The following is a 7,426-nucleotide window of genomic DNA, read 5'->3' as shown; positions in this document are numbered from 1 at the left end:
ACATTAGTAATAAAGTGGTAGGATAGCTTAACCAAGGATAAGTTGAAAAGTAGCTAGAATAGAGTCAAATTATGTCTAGATAGAACTCGTATAGGTAAAACCATTCCAGTCAAGATATTTATTTGACATTCTTGTCCCAATAAACATTTCCTGGACATCCTCAACTGATTGACTAATTATCAGACTATTAATAACAATACATTCTAATTTTGAAGTTCCAGTCTACATTTATTATATACAATAAATTAGTTCATAACTGGCAAGGACTAGGATGCATTCCTTTCCCCAAGCAAGTTTCTGGTGTATTCATAAAGAAATATAAACCAAACCCGATCTCTAACTTGAATTCAACTCGGAACATTTAAAAAACATCTGGGGGAAATGAAATTGCTATTTCAGAGAGATTTTCACTGCAGTATTGTTTTATGATGCTTTCATTAAGCTCAAATATTGGTGTTACATGTTTTAGCAATTTAAAATACCGTAGAAAGTTGGGCATTTACCTTAGCTTTTAGATTACACTGTTCTTAATTCTTGTGTTTAGCCTTTGGTGAAAATTCTAAGAGAATAGCAGAAGTATTTAATAAACTTCATCTAGTACAATCTGTTCCAATGAGTTTTGATTAACTTTCTTCATAACCATGTTTCTATCTGGCAAAGAATTTGAGGATTGACGTAGTGAATGTGTAAGAAATAAAGTTTGAAGTGAATTGCAGCAACAAAGGACTTTGCTATGATAAAGATTATGTTTAATCCAATAACAAAAAACCCGTTATAACAAACACAAATAGGTACACTTTACTTAGTAGACTATTATGGAATACATTACTTTCGACGATATGAAAGGAAAGTTCCGCGCTGTTTTCTTGGCCCTATCACACAGGAGAACCTTTTTTTTCTATAGGACATACAAGAGGTGTTTGTCGTATACATTCTAAGTATTTAGAGTATCACACAGCGTATTCCGTGTTAATCGTCAAAACTACATTTGTGAAGCACTTGGAAAACACGAAAGTCTTCAGTTTCTTCTTGAAAACCTTTTCATTTTCAGTCTTTCGGATGTCTGATGGAAGCTGTTTTTTTTTGGTCATATCAGGTAAAGTGAATAATTCATTTAAAATTACATATCATGACACTACAGCATTTCTCAAGGAAATTTTTTTTTATTTTCTTTGAAAACTTGGTTCCCATAAAGTTCCTTTTCACAAAATCCTCGTCAAGTTTCTCTCTAAAAGTGTTTTTTTAGAGATTAAAGTTTAAAAAGTAGACTAGCAAGACCAATGAGGAAATTGTTCTTAGCTCCTACAATGTTGGCCCGATGTATTCTAGCAGAAAATCCTGACAAAACAGTCATCAGTTTTGTTATAGGAATATATTCGGCACAAAAATTTATCTATAAAAGTCATAAAGTGTTTTTCTTTCAATGCCACTAAAACTACAGACTAGATCCTGGAGAACCGCCATCAGTTAAACAGGGGTTCAGATCTCAGTAGGAACATTGATCTACCACTCCTTTCTTACCATGTCATAATTATTTAGCTAGCTTACATCTCATTTGATTTGCTGACAATTATATGAAGGCATTTCTAGGTTTAAGATAATCAAGAAGAATTTAGGTGCTGCATTCTAACTTCCTCTAATATCTACATTGATAGTTTTTGTTCCACCTTCCACTACAGATCTTAAATATGTTTAAATGGCAAAAACTTTGTACTACTTTGTGATAGAATCTAGGCCCCCTCACCTGGCTTAGAACTTGATGCCAAAACTCTGCCCGATTTTAAGCAGTTTCCTAGTGCAATACTTACAAGCAGTTGCTAGAGTACACAAAACACTGTAAGGAAGCCGAAGACTTAATAGTTAAGATTAACAAATAATCAAATTAAAACTTTAAATTGCAATCATATAAAGTCAAGATTATAAAGACAGTTTGTTTAAATTTTAACAAGATAACTAAAGGGAAAGAAATGGAACATAGAACTGAATGATGTTATCTAAATCACTGTCTGAAAACCAAAGAAGGAAATCTAGCCAATTTTATGGATGACTTCAAAGGAGGGAAGAAAGAAATCTATCTATTCTTATGGATTAATGGAGCCTTTAGTTGAAAGCTATCAGGCTTAACACATCTACAACAGTCGAGGATATTCTTACAATTCATTTTGTTATTCCTTAAATCAAAGCTTCAGGATAATGAAGCGAAGTTGAGTATAAAATTATTTTATTTTCCGTTAACAATTTGCTTTGTCAAATTTTTATTTTTGACATAATCTCAGTAGCGATGAAAGGTGAAATATCTATACTCTAATACTACGCAGAATATCAATAATGTAGGCAATTAAAATTAAGTACAAATGAGCAAAAGTGTGCGTATGGTGCTCATATATTTCCACACGAAAAAAGGGGGACAAACTGTGTTTTTCCCTGATGAAAAATGGGACAGCCTGATGTGTCAAACTGTGTTTCCTAAATATTATAAATTTACCAAAGAAAAACTGGATAGCCAGATGTGGAATTTAATTATTTCAATATTCTTTGTATAAAAATCAAACGACAAAATTTTAAAACTGTGAATATAATAGATGAAAAATGGAGATTCAATTGTGTAAGATCAAAAACATAATTTAAGTCAATATTCTTCACATGGATTTAGTGGGGAACCGTCAAAGTTTTTTCATGGACATAATAATAATAATAATGATAATAATAATAATAATAATAATATTTTCAAGGCAATATCAAAAATGGACAAGAAAATATGGCCTAAATACAATAAAACAAAAACACCCGAAAAAAAATTAATCTAACTGACAAAAACAGTATTCTTTAAAAAACAAAAGATGACCAACATTAAGCAACCTTTGTTGTACTGTAATACAGTTGGTAATAACTACATTCGACGAACCTATTCTCAACAACCAAGTTGTGCCATAAGAACGTAAAGCATATGAGCAGGCGGGGATTCAGTCTTAATATATTTCCTGTTCAATGTTTCCGGTGAACTAAGATTATAAACAAACGCAAGTAATAAGTTTGGTTGAATTATGCACCATGTCCAAACTAATAGAAAATATTCTACCGACTAATTTTCAAGAGCTATGTACAATACCTCCTTAATGTATAAGACTTTTTAACATATAAAATGTTTTATACCCTGAAAAAAAGGTATATTCAACATACTGTACATTAAACTTCTTTAAAAATTATACAGAAAATGGTTACCCACAATTGCAACACGAAACTGGAGCATAAAATAATGTTGGTGTTTTGGGGTATCCAATTAATATTACTGAACTGTATAAACATTACAAATCTATAGCAAAACAACGTTAACAAATATAGCAAATGGTCAATTACAATATCGTGTGTTAATGCAGTAGGTAAGAGTAAATATACTAATGATTTTCTACACTTCAGACTTTGGTTGACTTTTAGTTTTAGGAAGGAGCTTTTGCAGGTTCAAGACCTGGTTAAGGAGAGACAGTGTAGGCTGCCATCAACAGAATATTACAAAATGAGAAAGAGGATCTTCTAAATATATAAATTTACTTTCAATGACTTACCTGATAAGCACATCAAAACATTCATATTAATTCTAATTGTATCATAGCTGTCTGAAATCATAGGAACATCCATGTGATTATTTTAGAAGGGAGATTCTGAAACGAGAGATTAGTTAAAGGAGGAACTTTAAAAGTTTTCCCTACTGGATCCCTCAAAGTCCTTCTAACTTCCAGATTACGAAGGCAATTTTGGTTGCTTCAAGACGAGCATCTCGCCTACAGCAAACTAGTTACCACCAAAGTTCCCTGTGCTTTTTCCATCAATAGACGACAGTATGGACTTAACGACTTCAGTCGATTAAGATAGGCGCAAGTAAGATTGTTAGAATGGAAAACCGACTAAGCGACTGACAAGGAATAATGGAAAAAACTATACTGTATTAATTTAGTTTGCTAGGTAAAAATAAACTACAATTTTATACACAGGACTGTACTGTATAATAAGTATAGCGTGTTTACTTCTAATCAGGTAGCCTGAAAAGAAATTACGATACATACAGTAGGAAAATAAAATTGGCTAAAAATATTATGGAGCCTCTTATCTTAAGCTATGGGCAATCCATAGGTGTCATGATAACTTTCTTATAAATTTTACACTTACAGAATCAGCAACATGACTAATTAAGTGTTTACATTCATTCTGCAAAATATGAGATAACTATAGAAAAATAACTTTCAAATAAAGATTTTTATATGAAAGGTTTTTTTAAGTCACATTGCCAAGCATTTAATTTCTACTGTGTATAGCGGGGTTTACGCTGTCAAACGGTTTGTCGAACCCACTTGTTGAACCTGCTTGTCAAATAGTTCGAAGAGGTGGAGTCTGTCACAAATGTATAAAGTTTGTGGACAATGAAGACCCACCCACAAAAGTCAGACTTTCTTTGAACCGTTCGAAAACCAAATACCCCGTTCACAAGTTCAAACATAACTTCAAACACTTGTTTGTCAAACTGTGTGTGAGCCAATCTAAAGGAGAACTACATTCAGGTATTTCAATTTAGTCTCAAGCAAACAGACTCTCAGCACTTACTAAGATTTAAAATATTTAGAAATACAATATGATCTTCCCAGTACTACAGCAACTATCTTACCTTAAATAATAGGATAATGACAGATTTGGTCCTTGAACAATTGACAGAGTTCATTACATATTTTGATTTCTATACTTTATTACAACTAGAGTTTGGGTTTCCTTAGACATCCCAGGTTCTACTAAAATTTCTGCAAATAATTTGTATAATTTGCATGAAAAATAAGGACTGCACAATATGCGAAGCTAAAATTTAGACTAGTGTAGTTCTTACATGTATGCAAAGGCCAACTTTATCCACCAGAAGCATATCAAGGGACAAATAGCATTTGTACGTTGGTACGAGAACCTGAAATACTTGTATATACAATACCTACTTTCCACTTCTGTCTATAGGTAAAGCAAGAACATGGCTCCCAGTTTTATCATTATGCCATTCAGAAATGCTGATCATTTCTATATAAAATTTGGAACAAGATACCATCGTCGAAAATGATGGATATGGCTGAATAAGGGACTAAGTTCACATTTTAAAATACTGCCATACTATTTTGATGTATCCACACCAATAGGAATAGTTCTTCCACAGGTAAATTTACAATTTATTTCACCCAAGTTTCCTTCATAAAATATTTGTTACTGAAAAGACGCTCAGGAAAGGGCAACATACGTTTAGATAGGCTTACCGCTAAAGTTGTTCCTTAAGACCGAATAGGAAAACAGCGATGCAGTGCATTTAAACTATGTATAGTACCGAGACTTAACAGCATATGAAACATAATGCTATATCTTAACTTTAAACACTGTACAATATCTAGTTATAATATGATAAATAGCTCAATCATTAAGATATTTGTCTCAAATGTTTCTTTATAATTTATAGTTATACTAAGTCACATATATAAAGTCTCACAGTATTTGTATAAAGGATTTCAGATAGAAAATCATCTAGTCAGTGGAGGGCCTCACACCTGTCGTTCATTTCTATGTTTACAACGCAAACAGGCACAAATCAGCCTGATTTGTAATCAAGCTGATTTAAAAAGGTGGGAAGGTAATAATACAGTTAGAAATCTCTTCCGTATCTTATCTAAAAAATAATCAAACTCAATATCAGATCTATTTTAGACATGCAGCAGTAAACTTAAAGCGAGACGTGAAGTTCGTCTGTCGCCACAAGATTTTCTAGCGGGGAGACCTTTCGCTGTGCTTGTGGAATCTCCTGCCATACAGATCCACAATGTCGGCTTGCACCTTAACATTTCTATCCAGACTAGGCCTCATTAGTTTTGCATTTAAATCGAACTCAGATTTTAAGCCAAATAAAAAGAATAGATTGGAATACACAAGATCCTTAGAGGTTCTACAGGCCGAAGGATCCAAGTTCTTATTACTAATTACAATTAAAATGACTTAATTACTTTTAATACTAATTATAAATACTCAAGTACATACAGCACGTCAGTTCGTACAACGTACCAAGTCGAGTACTGTACCAAAAACCTTTGGTGATGAAAAAAACCATTGTGCAATGAAATTTAATTGAAAATAAATATCTAGCATAAAACTGATAAATTGACAATAAAAATACATGTAAGTCCTCATTTTTAAAGTTATATCTGCCATGATAATCAATTTCTAAAAAAGGTTCCAGTTTTGAAACAAGCTACAACCTAACAGATAAAATATCAAATGTGAATTACTTAATACATTTGCATACAGATCTATAAATCTCATATTCAAATTCTGCTTAAGATGTAAAACCAAGAAAGCACTGACCGGTAAGGTCGATCAGGATAAATTATACACATTAGCACCACAAGAGTATTTTATACCTACAAAAGGTCAATTATACATCATTGCTTTGATAAAAAATATGAAAGTTTACTCGTCAATATCTTAATGTACGGAGTAAGTCGCGTGTTCCTGAAGTTTCATCGAACGGTTCAAGTTACTGCGACCATACCCCCTTTGATTCTATTGTATACCGTATAGCCGCTGCGTTAATAATAATTAATAATTCCTTTTCTTTGGTACCAGACAATCATAAACACAATTCAATTTTCCTGTTTAATGTTTCAGCAATAATCAATAATACTGTAATTTCTTTTCTTTGGTACCTGACAATCATAGCCACAATTACATCCAATTTCGCTGTTTTACGTTTTTATAATTATCATTGTAATTTCTTTTCTTTGGTACCAGACATCATAACCACAATTACATCCAATTTCGCAGTTTTACATTTTTATAATTATCATCATAGTAATTTCTTTTCTTTGGTACCAGACATCATAGCTACAATTACATTCAATTTTGCTGTTTTACGTTCTTATAATTATCATCATTGTAATTTCTTTTCTTTGGTACCAGACATCATAACCACAATTTCATAAAATTTCGCTGTTTTACATTTTTATAATTATTATCATTGTAATTTCTTTTCTTTGGTACCAGACATCATAACCACAATTTCATAAAATTTCGCTGTTTTACATTTTTATAATTATTATCATTGTAACTTCTTTTCTTTGGTACCAGACATCATAACCACAATTTCATAAAATTTCGCTGTTTTACATTTTTATAATTATTATCATTGTAACTTCTTTTCTTTGGTACCAGACATCATAACCACAATTTCATAAAATTTCGCTGTTTTGGCTTGTTTTTATGTATGGAAACAGCATTAACACTTCCAATGTACATTATTAGAATGGGGAATACTTGAGTTAATATTTCCTGGGATTCACGTTTACCTCAACGTACAATCGGTAGTTCAAAGAAACCTTGAAACTATTGTTTTCCCACTGGAAAATTATCCATGTAC

The sequence above is a fragment of the Palaemon carinicauda genome, chromosome 3 (genome assembly GCF_036898095.1).
Source record: "Palaemon carinicauda isolate YSFRI2023 chromosome 3, ASM3689809v2, whole genome shotgun sequence".
Lineage (NCBI taxonomy): Eukaryota > Metazoa > Arthropoda > Malacostraca > Decapoda > Palaemonidae > Palaemon > Palaemon carinicauda.
The sequence above is the reverse complement of the archived record's forward strand: the minus strand, read 5'-3'. Positions refer to the sequence as shown.